The following is an 18,213-nucleotide window of genomic DNA, read 5'->3' as shown; positions in this document are numbered from 1 at the left end:
ATACACCTGGCACTTAATGCTTCTCACTTTCCCAATGAAAAGGCCAAAGTGGGGTTTATTATCTCACTCCTCCAAGATAAGGCCTTAGAGTGGGCTACAACTCTCTGGAAACGTGAAGATGTAGTTTTACATTCTGCCACATCCTTCTTAGGGGCATTAAAGGCTGTCTTCTTAGGTCTGCAAGTCACACATGATGCGGCCTTAAGGCTTCTAGACTTGTCTCAGGAGTAGAGATGAGCGAACCGGTCCCGGTTCGGCTCGAGGCCGGTTCGCCGAACGGGGGTCCCGTTCGAGTTCGGTTCGTCGAACGTTCGACGAACCGAACTCGAACGTATAGGCTATAATGGGAGGCAATCACAAACACATAAAAATGCATTATAAATGTACACAAACAGTTAATACACATTGCCATAACACTTACCGGTCCTCGCGATCCCTTCTGCACTCTGTCTCCTGCCGCTATTCCATCCGATGATCGCTGAATCCTCCCGGTGACCTGCACTGCCAGCAGAGAAGCAGGACCTATCGTGACGTCAAAATAGCCATGTGACCAGTCACGTGGCTATTATCTCATTGGCTACAGACTGGTCACATGACTATGACACGTCATGTAGGACCTGCGAGTGCATCTCTCCGGTACACGGTGCACATATGTGTATCGCCGTGTACCGGCGACATGCTCTAGCACACGGTCGACTCCCCGTTCCGTTAGGGACCGGCTGACACAGCCGGTCATTAACGGAGATCACCGTTGCCATAGCAACGCAGTTAGCGGTGACGTCACCGCTAACCGCGGCTCCGGGAGCACCATTGCTATGGTAACGCGTCTGTCAGCGTTACCGCTAGCAGCCAGCAGTGATCACTCACGAAGTGAAGGCTGCACGCTGCTTCCCGATTGTAGTGAGCATTGTAGTTAGGATGGAGGTTCCCCAGCCCCAAGTGATGCCCCTCACTACAATCGTCACTACTACTACACTAGAAAGAAAGAAGACAGAAGAGCAGGATCGTGGAGGGCTGACAGGGGTAATAAAGATGGAGTCTCTAATGTGTCTGTGTATTTATTTCTATTAAAGTATTTTTTCTCTGTGTGGTGTTTTTTTTTAACCCTTTATTGGAGATTCTTAATGGCCGGGTCAAACGTGCCTGACATTAAGAATCTCTGGCTTAATACTGGCTGGTAAAACAAAGCCAGTATTAACTCATGATTACCCAACAAGCCACCCGGCTCCAGGGCTGTTGGAAGAGTTGGATACAGCGCCAGATGATGGCGCTTCTATGAGAGCGCCATTTTCTGGGACGGCTGCGGACTGAAATCCGCAGCAGAGGCGCCCAGAAACCTCGGGCTAACCTGTGCTACGGATTCCAATCCCCAGCTGCCTAGTTGTACCCGGCTGGACACAAAAATGGGGCGAAGCCCACGTCATTTGTTTTTTAATTATTTCATGAAATAAGTGAAATAATTAAAAAAAAACGGGCTTCCCTATATTTTTGGTTCCCAGCCGGGTACAAATAGGCAACTGGGGGTTGGAGGCAGCCCGTGGCTGCCAGCTGTACCTGGCTAGCATACAAAAATATGGCGAAGCCCACGTCATTTTTTTGGTGGGCAAAAAACTTCTGCATGCAGTCCTGGATGGAGTATGCTGAGCCTTGTAGTTCTGCAGCTGCTGTCTGCTCTTCTCCATACAGACAGACAGCAGCTGCAGAACTACAAGGCTCAGCATACTCCATCCAGGACTGTATGCAGAAGTTTTTTGCCCCCTGAAAAAATTATGTGGCTTCGCCATATTTTTGTATGCTAGCCAGGTACAGCAGGCAGGTATGGCTGCCCCCAACCCCCAGTTGCCTATTTGTACCCGGCTGGGAACCAAAAATAAAGGGAAGCCCTTTTTTTATTATTTCATGAATTTCATGAAATAATTAGAAAACAAATGACGTAGGCTTTGCCCCATTTTTGTGTCCAGCCAGGTACAACTAGGCAGCTGGGATTGGAATCCGCACCACCGGTTGGCCTGAGCTTTCTGGGCCCCACTGCTGCGAATTGCAGTCTGCAGCCACCTCAGAAAATGGCATTTTCATAGAAGCGCCATCTTCTGGCGCTGTATCCAACTCTTCCAGCACCTGCCTGCTATACCTGGCTAGCATACAAAAATATGGCGAAGCTCACGTCCTTTTTTTGTAGCTTTTTGGCAAAAAAAAAAAAAAATGCTTCCCTGGATTTTCCATTGCCAGTGAAGGTAACACCAAGCAGTGGGGGTTAGCAGCCAGTAGCTGCTTGGATTACCCTTAGCTAGCAATACAAAAAATGCAGTGGGAGCTAACATATATTTTTTTTAATTATTTATTTAAATAACTAAAAATAAAATGGGCTTCCCTGTATTTTGATTGCTGGACATCACAGTGCTGTAAAAATAAATCTTTAAAAAAATGACGTAGCGCTCCGCGGTATTTTTGATTCTCAGCGCAGATAAAGCAGACAGCTATGGGTTGCCACCCCCATCTGCCTGCCGTTACCTTGGTTGGCAATCAAAATACAGGGAAGCCCATTAATTTTTTCTATTTAAAAAATAGTTAAAAAAAAAAAATTACGTTGGGTCCCCCCATTTTTGATAGCCAGCTAGGGTAAAGCAGACGGCTGTAGCCTGAAAACCACAGCTGGCAGCTTTACCGTGGTTGGGGATCCAATGTGGAGGTCCCCTCAGGCTCTTTTTTATAATTATTTTATAAATATTAATAATTACACAATAAAAGTAGGGGACCCCCCAAATTGGATCACCAGCCAAGGTAAAGCGGACAGCTGTGGTCTGGTATTCTCAGGGTGGGAAGGTCCATAGTTATTGGGCCTTCACAGCCTAAAAATAGCAGGCCGCAGGCACCCCAGACGTGGCGCATCCACTAGATGCGCCAATCCTGGCGCTTCACCCCAGCTCATCCCGTGCCCTGGTGCAGTGGCAAACGGGGTAATAAATCGGGTTGATACTAGCTGTAAAGTCACCTGAGATCAAGCCCAGCAGTTTGTGATGTCATGGCGTCTATTAGATACCCAACATCATAAACTGTCAGTACTAACAAAAACAAAAAATCGACAAAAGAAATTTATTTGAAAAAACAGTCCCCAAAACATTTCCTCTTTCACCAATTTATTGTAAGAAAAAAAATAAAGGGGTCCCACGACGACTCTGGACCGTCTAGAATATGGGGGGGAGACACTCAGGGAACGTATCCCCCATTTTCTAGGAGTGTGGACCCTTCATGTGAGGAGTGTGGGTGCAATGAATCTGCACTCACTCTCCCCGGGTCCACAGCAGCAGAGTCCATGTCGTAATGGTTGCTACCAAAGCTGCAATGCCCTGCTCATGAGGTAAGGGCATGCCTAATCAGGAGAACTACTGTAGAGGAAGCTCTGCTCACTGGTATATAGGTGCTCAGAGGTAATAATAGATAAAATTAGTGAGTAACCTCGGCACTCTATATCTCCCAGACTAAGTCAGTAAGTCACAACGGATAGTAATGCAAAATCACTCTTTATTGGTCCGTATTAAGAAATTTTTTTTTTCATAAGCATATATGTTTTTGTCCAAAACAAGTTACAAATGACGTTTCGGCCTGAGCCTTCGTCAGATTGGACTTATCTGCATGTAATCATGAAAAATGACAATAATCAGTATCACATAAGAGTGAGAGAACAATAACATAAACTCGAACAATGTAGAGGTACAATTGGGATGCAGCAAAAAAATTGCAGCACAGCAACAAATGAAACACATGATACAAATGTCATAATACAGTACAAGGACAATATAGTAATGACAAATATGGGGTCAGAGTAGGCTTAGACAGCTCTGGTACGAAAGAGATGTCAATCATAAAGTAACATGTGCAGTAGGTGTAGAGCTACACTATGCATGGCAGAGCTAATGGGTAGACCGACCATAGAAAAAGTAGAGAAAAAGTGGAGAAAAAGTGGAGAATAAGTGGAACATAAGAGGAGAAAAAGTGGAGAAAAAGTGGAGAAAAAAGTGGAGAAAAAGTGGAGAAAAAGTGGAGAAAAAGTGGAGAAAAAGTGGAGATTAAGAGGAGAAAAAGTGGAGAAAAAAGTGGAGAAAAAGTGGAGAAAAAGTGGAGCATAAGTGGAGAAAAAGTGGAGAAAAAGTGGAGAAAAAGTGGAGCATAAGAGGAGAAAAAGTGGAGAAAAAAGTGGAGAAAAAGTGGAGAAAAAGTGGAGCATAAGAGGAGAAAAAGTGGAGAAAAAAGTGGAGAAAAAGTGGAGAAAAAGTGGAGCATAAGAGGAGAAAAAGTGGAGAAAAAGTGGAGAAAAAGTGGAGCATAAGAGGAGAAAAAGTGGAGAAAAAGTGGAGAAAAAGTGGAGCATAAGAGGAGAAAAAGTGGAGATTAAGAGGAGAAAAAGTGGAGAAAAAGTGGAGCATAAGAGGAGAAAAAGTGGAGAAAAAGTGGAGAAAAAGTGGAGAAAAAGTGGAGAAAAAGTGGAGCATAAGAGGAGAAAAAGTGGAGAAAAAAGTGGAGAAAAAGTGAAGAAAAAGTGGAGAAAAAGTGGAGATTAAGAGGAGAAAAAGTGGAGCATAAGAGGAGAAAAAGTGGAGAAAAAAGTGGAGAAAAAGTGGAGAAAGTGGAGAAAAAAATGGAGAAAAAGTGGAGAAAAAGTGGAGAAAAAGTGGAGAATAAGAGGAGAAAAAGTGGAGAAAAAGTGGAGAAAAAGTGGAGAATAAGAGGAGAAAAAGTGGAGAATAAGTGGAGAAAAAAATGGAGAAAAAGTGGAGAAAAAGTGGAGAAAAAGTGGAGCATAAGAGGAGAAAAAGTGGAGAAAAAGTGGAGAAAAAGTGGAGCATAAGAGGAGAAAAAGTGGAGAAAAAAGTGGAGAAAAAGTGGAGAAAAAGTGGAGCATAAGAGGAGAAAAAGTGCAGAAAAAGTGGAGAAAAAGTGGAGCATAAGAGGAGAAAAAGTGGAGAAAAAGTGGAGAAAAAGTGGAGAAAAAGTGGAGCATAAGAGGAGAAAAAGTGGAGAAAAAGTGGAGAAAAAAGTGGAGAAAAAGTGGAGAAAAAGTGGAGAAAAAGTGGAGAAAAAGTGGAGATTAAGAGGAGAAAAAGTGGAGAAAAAGTGGAGAAAAAGTGGAGCATAAGAGGAGAAAAAGTGGAGAAAAAAGTGGAGAAAACGTGGAGAAAACGTGGAGAAAAAGTGGAGAAAAAGTGGAGAAAAAGTGGAGCATAAGAGGAGAAAAAGTGGAGAAAAAAGTGGAGAAAACGTGGAGAAAAAGTGGAGAAAAAGTGGAGAAAAAGTGGAGCATAAGAGGAGAAAAAGTGGAGATTAAGAGGAGAAAAAGTGGAGAAAAAGTGGAGAAAAAGTGGAGAAAAAGTGGAGAAAAAGTGGAGCATAAGAGGAGAAAAAGTGGAGAAAAAAGTGGAGAAAAAGTGGAGAAAAAGTGGAGAAAAAGTGGAGATTAAGAGGAGAAAAAGTGGAGCATAAGAGGAGAAAAAGTGGAGAAAAAAGTGGAGAAAAAGTGGAGAAAGTGGAGAAAAAAATGGAGAAAAAGTGGAGAAAAAGTGGAGAAAAAGTGGAGAATAAGAGGAGAAAAAGTGGAGAAAAAGTGGAGAAAAAGTGGAGAATAAGAGGAGAAAAAGTGGAGAATAAGTGGAGAAAAAAATGGAGAAAAAGTGGAGAAAAAGTGGAGAGAAAGTGGAGAAAAAAATGGAGAAAAAGTGGAACACCCTTTGGTACCTTTCATGTGGCACTAAGGGGTGCTTAGCTTTGTATTTAGCCAAAAAAATGAAAAAAAAATGACATAGGGTTCCCCCTAGTTTTGTAGCCAGCTAGGGTAAAGCAGACGGCTGCAGCCTGCAGACCACAGCTGGCAACCTCACCTTGGCTGGTAATCCAAAACTGAGGGCACCCCACGCTGTTATTTTAAATTAAATAAATAATTAAAAAAAAACAACACGTAGGGGTCCCCCAAAATTGGATCACCAGCCAAGGTAAAGCAGACAGCTGGGGCCTGATATTCTCAGACTAGGGAGGTCCATGGTTATTGGAATCTCCCCAGCCTAAAAATAGCAGGCCGCAGCCGCCCCAGAAGTGGCGCATCCATTAGATGCGCCAATCCTGGTGCTTCGCCCCAGCTCATCCCGCGCCCTGGTGCGGTGGCAAACGGGGTAATATATGGGGTTAATACCAGATGTGTAATGTCACCTGGCATCAAGCCCTGGGGTTGGTGAGGTCAGGCGTCTATCAGATACCCGACATCACCAACCCAGTCAGTAATAAAAAAAAAATACACGACAAACACATTTTTATTTGAAAAAACACTCCCCAAAACATTCCCTCTTTAACCAATTTATTAGATTGAAAAACAAATCCAGGTCTGGTGAAATCCAAGGGGTTGCCATGACGATGCACACTGTCCCAGTCAATGAAGAGCAGGATGTTCCCCATTGGCTGGGAGAGCAGTGCAGTGACCTGAGCTAACATCAATGGGTCAGCCCAGGTCACTGCAGGGGGGTGACAAGTGCTGCTGTCAGTGAGGTACATTACCTGCGCTGATCTCCAGCACACTGACAGCCCCTGTCACTGAGGTCAATGACCGGCGCCTTCACATCAAGTATCGCGAGAGGTCCGTGACGTCACCGCCAGTGTCAGTCTCGGGTCGGAAGCGATAGGTGATGTGACAAGCGGTGGCCATGGAGGACAGTGACAGCGCTGAGGTCGGGATGGCGGGACTTCATCACCGCAGGTAAGCTGAGCGAGCGAGCGAGCGAGCGAGCGAGCGGGCGGGCGGGCGGGGGGGGGGGGGTGGATGTGTGTGTGTGTGTGTTTGTGTATGTGTATGTATGTGTACATGCCGCGGGCAGGAGGAGGTGGAGCGAGCTGAGCGGGAAAGTGTGGGCTTCCTGCACGTAACTAAGATAAACATCGGGTTACTAACCAAAGCGCTTTGCTTGGATACCCGATGTTTATCTTGGTTACCAGCTTGTGGCAGGCTGCCAGCGATGGCTCCTGCTCACTGTAGCTGTAAAAAGCCCTGCTTTTTGCTGCTAGAACCGTTCTCGAACGTATCTAGAACTATCGAGCTTTTAGCAAAAAGCTCGAGTTCTAGTTCGATCTCGAACAGCCCAAAAATCACTCGAGCCGCGAACTGGAGAACCACGAACCACGAACCGCGCTCAACTCTACTCAGGAGTCTTCCTCTACTAGCCTGTATTAACTTCCGAACTCTGGTTTCTGAGCTGGATTGGCCAGAGAGAGTTCTGATTCCTATTTTTTGGCGAGGTCTGGCTGGCTACGTTAAAGACGCTCTTGCCACTAGAGAAGTTCCTCCAACATTGGAGGAGCTTATCACTGTAGCAACGAGGATAGACGTACGCCATAAAGAGCGTAAGCTGGAGTTAGGTACCTCTCGTCCTAAAGTCAGTCCAGTACCTGACCTACTGGTCTCGCATCTTTGCGGTCTACCTGGGAGAATTCCCCAGTCCCTATGGAATTAGGCAGTACGTCTCCTATACCCCACAAAGCTACTCCCTAAGTTTGCTTTGTATGCCACCGGGTAGGACACTATGCCAATAAGTGTTCCTCACGTAAGGGATCTTCTGAGGGAAACTCCCCGGTCTAGTGACTGTTAGAGGGGAGTTGCTAGATAAGTCACCTTCTCCCTCTAAATGCTTTTTTAAGGGTCATTTGTGTTTTGCTTCTTCCCAACCATTGCCCATTCAGGCATTTGTGGATTCTGGAGCAGATGACAACTTTGTCTCCCCTGCACTTGTTTCCAGACATAACATCCCATCCACTATCTTACCTAGTGCTATTCCGGTACGAATGGTCAATTGTACTATACTCTCAGAAGCAATAACACTAAGGACTGTACCCTTACAACTTACCTTACCGCATGGTAAGAAATAATCTGATACAAAATGTCCTGTATCCAAATTACCACCAATCCAACCAACAAAAACACAAGTCCCCACTCAGGTCTGTCATATGTTAACGGAAATATTGGGAGCTTCCACGTTACCAGTACCAGGAAGGGTGTGGAAAAACACTATGATTCCCCCACTCAAATAAGAAAACCAGCAAAATCTGCACTCCCAAATCCAAATACCCGATCCCTTCTGAGCACCTCAATGTGCCTAAACCATGGTTAATGTCCACATGTTAGGCATTGTTGTAGTGAGCAGTAGAGATGAGCGAACCAGCCGTGGTTCGGCTCGAGTTCGGTTCGCCGAACGTAGGTCTCGTTCGAGTTTGGTTCGGCGAACCACTCGAACTGCATAGGAAACAATGGGAGGCAATCACAAACACATAAAAACACCTAGAAAACACCCTCAAAAGGTGTCCAAAAGGTGACAAACAACTCACAACACAACACAAACACATCGGAAAGTGACAAGAACAAATTCTCATGTGAAAACAAAACAGCGTTACGAGGAAAAAGAGGACGAGACACAGATATATGAGTATATGCAAGGGAACATTGATGCCATTACTGTGCAACTTGAGCCTTGCTTATTTTAGGCTTCCAATCTGGATAAATTGTCTGAGCTCGCCACGTACGCCTTCGGGATCTTGTCGTGTCCTGCAGCCAGCGTTCTCTCGGAACCTGTCCTCAGTGCTGCTGGGGGTCTGCTGACAGATAAGCACACGCGTCTGTCCACTGACAATGTGGACATGGCTCTCAGAGGACTTTTCTTCCCCTGGGTCATCCAGGGGAGGCAAAAGTCAGGCGTATTTTTGAGAGTGCTTCATGCAAAGCATCTTTTTTCATTTTCAAAAGGGGGGTCAACTGATGACAGTCAAGTGGGGTGTGTGTGGCCCAATGGGAGACTGTGGTTGGAGTCCCATCGCTGTGTTTTTCAAAGAACCAAGATGAACAAGTCATCGCTCTCAGAGGACTTTTCTTCCCCTGGGTCATCCAGGGGAGGCGAAAGGCAGGCGTATTTTTGAAAGTGCGTCATGCAAAGCATCTTTTTTCATTTTCAAAAGGGGGGTCAACTGATGACTAGTGATGAGCGAGTACTAAAAAGCTCGGGTGCTCGAGGCTCGGGCCGAGCCTCCCAAGATACTCGTGTACTCGGCCCGAGCAACGAGCCCAATGTTATCCTATGGGAGACCCGAGTATTTTTGTGAAATGACCCCCCGGCAGCATGGAGAAACCCTAAAACTGTCACAAAAGTCTCAGAAGAGTGCTCAAATGACATGGCATCAGCATGGGGAAGACCCCTTGAAGCATTTATCACTCAAAAGTCACAGCTGTGAACAATTTTGTCCGAGTTTTACGCCATTTTTACGGACTCACCAGAAAACCTTGCAAAATGACCCCAAAATGAATTTTCATGGCGGAAATGTTAAGGGCACATACCCAATAGTGAGATAGAGCTGGTGTATGTTACTTTTTGAGATTAATACATGAAAGATTTTACATAAACATTGTGTGGCACTCCGATGTCCAAAACGCACGTTTTGTGCTTTTTACTAGCGATGTCGGTCATTTTTTTTTTCATTCTATCTCCCGTCGGTCGGTCTCGCTCTGTCGGTCTCTCTCTGTCTTGTCTGTCCCCCTCTCACAGTCTGTCGGTCATTCTCCCCCCTCTCTCTTACTCACCGTTCGCCGATCACTGCTGCGGCACTGCACGGCATTCACACTGCTCCTGCGGCTTTTCTTCTTTTGAAAAAGCCGGCCGGTCATTAATCAATCTCGTATTCTCTGCTTTCCTGCTTTTCGGCGCCTATGATTGGTTGCAGTGAGACACGCCCCCACTCTGAGTGACAGGTGTCACACTGCACCCAATCACAGCAGCCGGTGTGTGTGTATACTGTGCAGTGAAATAAATAATTAAATAATTAAAAAAAACGGCGTGCGGTCCCCCCCAATTTTAATACCAGCCAGATAAAGCCATACGGCTGAAGGCTGGTATTCTCAGGATGGGGAGCGCCACGTTATGGGGAGCCCCCCACCCTAACAATAACAGCCAACAGCCGCCCAGAATTGCCGCATACATTATATGCGACAGTTCTGGGGCTGTACCCGGCTCTTCCCGATTTACCCTGGTGCGTTGGCAAATCGGGGTAATAAGGAGTTATTGGCAGCCCATAGCTGCCAATAAGTCCTAGATTAATCATGTCAGGCGTCTATGAGACACCCTCCATGATTAATCTGTAAATTACAGTTAAAAAACACACACACACGAAAAATCCTTTATTAGAAATAAAAAACAATAACAAAGTCCCTCATTACCAATTTATTAACCCCGACAAACCCTCCATGTCCGGTGTAATCCACGGTCCTCCAGCGTCGCATCCAGCTCTGCTGCATGCAGGTGACAGGAGCTGCAGAATACACCGCCGCTCCGGTCACCTCCACGCAGCTAATGAGGTGAGTATAGCGATCAGCTGAGCTGTCACTGAGGTTACCTGGATCCAGCGGTGGCCGCGGGTAACCTCAGTGACAGCAGCTGATCGCGCTACTCACCGCCGCTCCGGTCAGCTCCATGCACCAACTGAGGAGAGTATAGCGATCAGCTGCTGTCACTGAGGTTAATCGCGGCCACCGCTGGATCCAGCGGTGGCCGCGAGTTACCTGACTGACAGCAGCTGATCGCGCTTCTCACCTCAGTTGCTGTGTGAAGCTGACCGGAGCGGCGGTAAGTAGCGCGATCAGCTGCTGTCACTGAGGTTACCCGCGGCCACCGCTGCATCCACCGCTGGATCCAGGTAACCTCAGTGACAGCTCAGCTGATCGCTATACTCACCTCATTAGCTGCGTGGAGGTGACCGGAGCGGCGGTGTATTCTGCAGCTCCTGTCACCTGCATGCAGCAGAGCTGGACGCGACGCTGGAGGACCGTGGATTACACCGGACATGGAGGGTTTTGTTGTGGGTAATAAATTGGTGATGAGGGACTTTGTTATTGTTTTTTATTTCTAATAAAGGATTTTTCGGGTGTGTGTGTTTATTTACTGTAATTTACAGATTAATCATGGAGGGTGTCTCATAGACGCCTGACATGATTAATCTAGGACTTATTGGCAGCTATGGGCTGCCAATAACTCCTTATTACCCCGATTTGCCAACGCACCAGGGTAAATCGGGAAGAGCCGGGTACAGTCCCAGAACTGTCGCATATAATGTATGCGGCAATTCTGGGCGGCTGCTGACTGTTATTGTTAGGGTGGGGGGCTCCCCATAACGTGGAGCTCCCCATCCTGAGAATACCAGCCTTCAGCCGTATGGCTTTATCTGGCTGGTATTAAAATTGGGGGGACCGCACGCCGGTTTTTTTAATTATTTATTTATTTATTTTACTGCACAGTATAGACACGCCCACCGGCTGCTGTGATTGGGTGCAGTGTGACACCTGTCACTCAGCGTGGGGGCGTGTCTCACTGCAACCAATCATAGGCGCCTGTGGGCGTGGAAAGCAGGGAATATGAGATGGCTGTGTACAGAGCACAGCGCGCCGGCCGGTATAAAGGCTCGGTCACGCTGTGCAGGCCGGCCAATCACTGCAATTCCACAACTAACAGGGCTGTGGCATTGCAGTGGTCTGCCAGCCAATCCCTGCATGAGGGCTGGCTCTCAAAAGAGCGCCAACATGCAGAAATGAAGACCACGAGTAAAGCACGAGTATCACGAAATTACTCGGTACCCGCCGAGTAGCCCGAGTACAGTGATACTCGTGCGAGTACCGAGTAGTAACAAGCATACTCGCTCATCACTACTGATGACAGTCAAGTGGGGTGTGTGTGGCCCAATTAGTGGAAATGAGGGAGACTGTGGTTGGAGTCCCTTCGCTGTTTTTTACATGATTTTCAAAGTGCATGACATGCCTAAGAGGTTTAGTTTCAGCATCTCAAACTTTTTGGCTACAGAAAGGCTGCCTTTACACCCTTTTGTCACCGAGGATTTTCGAGACCTTATGCCCATTGCAGTGCCGATGGCCATTTGCCACTCCTTCTCCAAGAAAGGGGTGCCCGCGCTAACACAGCAGGTCGCATACAACATCACCGCTTCCTTGAGAAACTCTGTGTGTGACAGGGTGCATTTCACCACAGATACTTGGAACAGTAAGCATAGACAGGGGCGTTACATGTCGCTGACTGGGCACTGGGTAACTATGGTGATAGATGGAGAAGTGCCTGCTGTACAAGTCTTTACGTCCCCACGAGTTGTGTGTTTCAATCCTTCCTCTGTATGTACAAGTTCCTGCTCTGCTTCTGCCTCATTAACCTCGTGTTGTTCCTGCACCTCAGCCCAAACCCTGTGTGGTCAGGCCACCCTTCCTTGTAACTGCACCCAAGGAATCCCACACACCTCCTTACTACGCTGGCAGCAGAGCTCAAGGCCATCAGGTGGTCAAATGTTTACTTTGAAATGTAGGGGAAATGTGAGACACCGCTGAGTTGTGGACCGTTATCTCTGTAGAGTGAGACCGAGTTTCATCAATGGTTGTCTCCACTCAACCAGCAGCCAGGGAATGCCGGGTGTGACAATGATGCTAAACAGTCTGCGGCCCTTCTTCAGGGTTATGTGACACACGTGCCTTGTATGGCTCACGTGTTGAATCAAAATCTCCAGCAATTTTTAAAACACTATCCCGGCCTACATGTCCTTCTGTCGAGGGCACGGTGTAACGCCTGCCTGGATCGACACACTCAGACAGGCTGTAAAGGATAGGCTAGAGGGAACCCACTCACCAAGCTGGACCCCCAGAACCCTGAAACCCTTTAACCCCTATATAGTGATTTTGAATGACACAGGGCCCAAGTTGATCAATACCTGTGGAAGGCTGCAGTTCCAGAGAAAAGTAGTCATGCAGGGTCAAAACATTAATTGAGGAAGAGGAACAGAATGGGACGGCCAGGACTTAATCAGAAAACAAGCAGAGGTGAAATGCGAATCGACCAACGAGGTACCTAAACAGCAAGCAGGAAAAGTAGTCACAAGTAACAAGTAGAGTTGAGCGCGGTTCGTGGTTCGTGGTTCTCCAGTTCGCGGCTCGAGTGATTTTTGGGCTGTTCGAGATCGAACTAGAACTCGAGCTTTTTGCTAAAAGCTCGATAGTTCTAGATACGTTCGAGAACGGTTCTAGCAGCAAAAAGCAGGGCTTTTTACAGCTACAGTGAGCAGGAGCCATCGCTGGCAGCCTGCCACAAGCTGGTAACCAAGATAAACATCGGGTATCCAAGCAAAGCGCTTTGGTTAGTAACCCGATGTTTATCTTAGTTACGTGCAGGAAGCCCACACTTTCCCGCTCAGCTCGCTCCACCTCCTCCTGCCCGCGGCATGTACACATACATACACATACACAAACACACACACACACACATCCACCCCCCCCCCCCCCCGCCCGCCCGCTCGCTCGCTCGCTCGCTCGCTCGCTCAGCTTACCTGCGGTGATGAAGTCCCGCCATCCCGACCTCAGCGCTGTCACTGTCCTCCATGGCCACCGCTTGTCACATCACCTATCGCTTCCGACCCGAGACTGACACTGGCGGTGACGTCACGGACCTCTCGCGATACTTGATGTGAAGGCGCCGGTCATTGACCTCAGTGACAGGGGCTGTCAGTGTGCTGGAGATCAGCGCAGGTAATGTACCTCACTGACAGCAGCACTTGTCACCCCCCTGCAGTGACCTGGGCTGACCCATTGATGTTAGCTCAGGTCACTGCACTGCTCTCCCAGCCAATGGGGAACATCCTGCTCTTCATTGACTGGGACAGTGTGCATCGTCATGGCAACCCCTTGGATTTCACCAGACCTGGATTTGTTTTTCAATCTAATAAATTGGTTAAAGAGGGAATGTTTTGGGGAGTGTTTTTTCAAATAAAAATGTGTTTGTCGTGTATTTTTTTTTTATTACTGACTGGGTTGGTGATGTCGGGTATCTGATAGACGCCTGACCTCACCAACCCCAGGGCTTGATGCCAGGTGACATTACACATCTGGTATTAACCCCATATATTACCCCGTTTGCCACCGCACCAGGGCGCGGGATGAGCTGGGGCGAAGCACCAGGATTGGCGCATCTAATGGATGCGCCACTTCTGGGGCGGCTGCGGCCTGCTATTTTTAGGCTGGGGAGATTCCAATAACCATGGACCTCCCTAGTCTGAGAATATCAGGCCCCAGCTGTCTGCTTTACCTTGGCTGGTGATCCAATTTTGGGGGACCCCTACGTGTTGTTTTTTTTTAATTATTTATTTAATTTAAAATAACAGCGTGGGGTGCCCTCAGTTTTGGATTACCAGCCAAGGTGAGGTTGCCAGCTGTGGTCTGCAGGCTGCAGCCGTCTGCTTTACCCTAGCTGGCTACAAAACTAGGGGGAACCCTATGTCATTTTTTTTTCATTTTTTTGGCTAAATACAAAGCTAAGCACCCCTTAGTGCCACATGAAAGGTACCAAAGGGTGTTCCACTTTTTCTCCATTTTTTTCTCCACTTTCTCTCCACTTTTTCTCCACTTTTTCTCCATTTTTTTCTCCACTTATTCTCCACTTTTTCTCCTCTTATTCTCCACTTTTTCTCCACTTTTTCTCCTCTTATTCTCCACTTTTTCTCCACTTTTTCTCCACTTTTTCTCCACTTTTTCTCCACTTTTTCTCCTCTTATTCTCCACTTTTTCTCCACTTTTTCTCCACTTTTTCTCCATTTTTTTCTCCACTTTCTCCACTTTTTCTCCACTTTTTTCTCCACTTTTTCTCCTCTTATGCTCCACTTTTTCTCCTCTTAATCTCCACTTTTTCTCCACTTTTTCTCCACTTTTTCTCCACTTTTTTCTCCACTTTTTCTCCTCTTATGCTCCACTTTTTCTCCACTTTTTCTCCACTTTTTCTCCACTTTTTCTCCACTTTTTCTCCTCTTAATCTCCACTTTTTCTCCTCTTATGCTCCACTTTTTCTCCACTTTTTCTCCACTTTTTCTCCACGTTTTCTCCACTTTTTTCTCCACTTTTTCTCCTCTTATGCTCCACTTTTTCTCCACTTTTTCTCCACTTTTTCTCCACGTTTTCTCCACGTTTTCTCCACTTTTTTCTCCACTTTTTCTCCTCTTATGCTCCACTTTTTCTCCACTTTTTCTCCACTTTTTCTCCTCTTAATCTCCACTTTTTCTCCACTTTTTCTCCACTTTTTCTCCACTTTTTCTCCACTTTTTTGTCCACTTTTTCTCCACTTTTTCTCCACTTTTTCTCCTCTTATGCTCCACTTTTTCTCCACTTTTTCTGCACTTTTTCTCCTCTTATGCTCCACTTTTTCTCCACTTTTTCTCCACTTTTTTCTCCACTTTTTCTCCTCTTATGCTCCACTTTTTCTCCACTTTTTCTCCACTTTTTCTCCTCTTATGCTCCACTTTTTCTCCACTTTTTCTCCACTTTTTCTCCATTTTTTTCTCCACTTATTCTCCACTTTTTCTCCTCTTATTCTCCACTTTTTCTCCACTTTTTCTCCACTTTTTCTCCTCTTATTCTCCACTTTTTCTCCACTTTTTCTCCACTTTTTCTCCATTTTTTTCTCCACTTTCTCCACTTTTTCTCCACTTTTTTCTCCACTTTTTCTCCTCTTATGCTCCACTTTTTCTCCTCTTAATCTCCACTTTTTCTCCACTTTTTCTCCACTTTTTCTCCACTTTTTTCTCCACTTTTTCTCCTCTTATGCTCCACTTTTTCTCCACTTTTTCTCCACTTTTTCTCCACTTTTTCTCCACTTTTTCTCCACTTTTTCTCCTCTTATGCTCCACTTTTTCTCCACTTTTTCTCCTCTTAATCTCCACTTTTTCTCCTCTTATGCTCCACTTTTTCTCCACTTTTTCTCCACTTTTTCTCCTCTTATGCTCCACTTTTTCTCCACTTTTTCTCCACTTTTTCTCCTCTTATGCTCCACTTTTTCTCCACTTTTTCTCCACTTTTTTCTCCACTTTTTCTCCTCTTATGCTCCACTTTTTCTCCACTTTTTCTCCACTTTTTTCTCCACTTTTTCTCCTCTTATGCTCCACTTTTTCTCCACTTTTTCTCCACTTTTTCTCCACTTATGCTCCACTTTTTCTCCACTTTTTCTCCACTTTTTTCTCCACTTTTTCTCCTCTTAATCTCCACTTTTTCTCCACTTTTTCTCCACTTTTTCTCCACTTTTTCTCCACTTTTTTCTCCACTTTTTCTCCACTTTTTCTCCTCTTATGTTCCACTTATTCTCCACTTTTTCTCCACTTTTTCTCTACTTTTTCTATGGTCGGTCTACCCATTAGCTCTGCCATGCATAGTGTAGCTCTACACCTACTGCACATGTTACTTTATGATTGACATCTCTTTCGTACCAGAGCTGTCTAAGCCTACTCTGACCCCATATTTGTCATTACTATATTGTCCTTGTACTGTATTATGACATTTGTATCATGTGTTTCATTTGTTGCTGTGCTGCAATTTTTTTGCTGCATCCCAATTGTACCTCTACATTGTTCGAGTTTATGTTATTGTTCTCTCACTCTTATGTGATACTGATTATTGTCATTTTTCATGATTACATGCAGATAAGTCCAATCTGACGAAGGCTCAGGCCGAAACGTCATTTGTAACTTGTTTTGGACAAAAACATATATGCTTATGAAAAAAAAAATTTCTTAATACGGACCAATAAAGAGTGATTTTGCATTACTATCCGTTGTGACTTACTGACTTAGTCTGGGAGATATAGAGTGCCGAGGTTACTCACTAATTTTATCTATTATTACCTCTGAGCACCTATATACCAGTGAGCAGAGCTTCCTCTACAGTAGTTCTCCTGATTAGGCATGCCCTTACCTCATGAGCAGGGCATTGCAGCTTTGGTAGCAACCATTACGACATGGACTCTGCTGCTGTGGACCCGGGGAGAGTGAGTGCAGATTCATTGCACCCACACTCCTCACATGAAGGGTCCACACTCCTAGAAAATGGGGGATACGTTCCCTGAGTGTCTCCCCCCCATATTCTAGACGGTCCAGAGTCGTCGTGGGACCCCTTTATTTTTTTTCTTACAATAAATTGGTGAAAGAGGAAATGTTTTGGGGACTGTTTTTTCAAATAAATTTCTTTTGTCGATTTTTTGTTTTTGTTAGTACTGACAGTTTATGATGTTGGGTATCTAATAGACGCCATGACATCACAAACTGCTGGGCTTGATCTCAGGTGACTTTACAGCTAGTATCAACCCGATTTATTACCCCGTTTGCCACTGCACCAGGGCACGGGATGAGCTGGGGTGAAGCGCCAGGATTGGCGCATCTAGTGGATGCGCCACGTCTGGGGTGCCTGCGGCTGCTATTTTTAGGCTGTGAAGGCCCAATAACTATGGACCTTCCCACCCTGAGAATACCAGACCACAGCTGTCCGCTTTACCTTGGCTGGTGATCCAATTTGGGGGGTCCCCTACTTTTATTGTGTAATTATTAATATTTATAAAATAATTATAAAAAAGAGCCTGAGGGGACCTCCACATTGGATCCCCAACCACGGTAAAGCTGCCAGCTGTGGTTTTCAGGCTACAGCCGTCTGCTTTACCCTAGCTGGCTATCAAAAATGGGGGGACCCAACGTAATTTTTTTTTTTTAACTATTTTTTAAATAGAAAAAATTAATGGGCTTCCCTGTATTTTGATTGCCAACCAAGGTAACGGCAGGCAGATGGGGGTGGCAACCCATAGCTGTCTGCTTTATCTGCGCTGAGAATCAAAAATACCGCGGAGCGCTACGTCATTTTTTTAAAGATTTATTTTTACAGCACTGTGATGTCCAGCAATCAAAATACAGGGAAGCCCATTTTATTTTTAGTTATTTAAATAAATAATTAAAAAAAATATATGTTAGCTCCCACTGCATTTTTTGTATTGCTAGCTAAGGGTAATCCAAGCAGCTACTGGCTGCTAACCCCCACTGCTTGGTGTTACCTTCACTGGCAATGGAAAATCCAGGGAAGCATTTTTTTTTTTTTTTGCCAAAAAGCTACAAAAAAAGGACGTGAGCTTCGCCATATTTTTGTATGCTAGCCAGGTATAGCAGGCAGGTGCTGGAAGAGTTGGATACAGCGCCAGAAGATGGCGCTTCTATGAAAATGCCATTTTCTGAGGTGGCTGCAGACTGCAATTCGCAGCAGTGGGGCCCAGAAAGCTCAGGCCAACCGGTGGTGCGGATTCCAATCCCAGCTGCCTAGTTGTACCTGGCTGGACACAAAAATGGGGCAAAGCCTAC

The sequence above is a fragment of the Anomaloglossus baeobatrachus genome, chromosome 8 (genome assembly GCF_048569485.1).
Source record: "Anomaloglossus baeobatrachus isolate aAnoBae1 chromosome 8, aAnoBae1.hap1, whole genome shotgun sequence".
In the NCBI taxonomy this organism is placed as follows: Eukaryota; Metazoa; Chordata; class Amphibia; order Anura; family Aromobatidae; genus Anomaloglossus; species Anomaloglossus baeobatrachus.
This window is presented reverse-complemented; position numbering follows the sequence as displayed.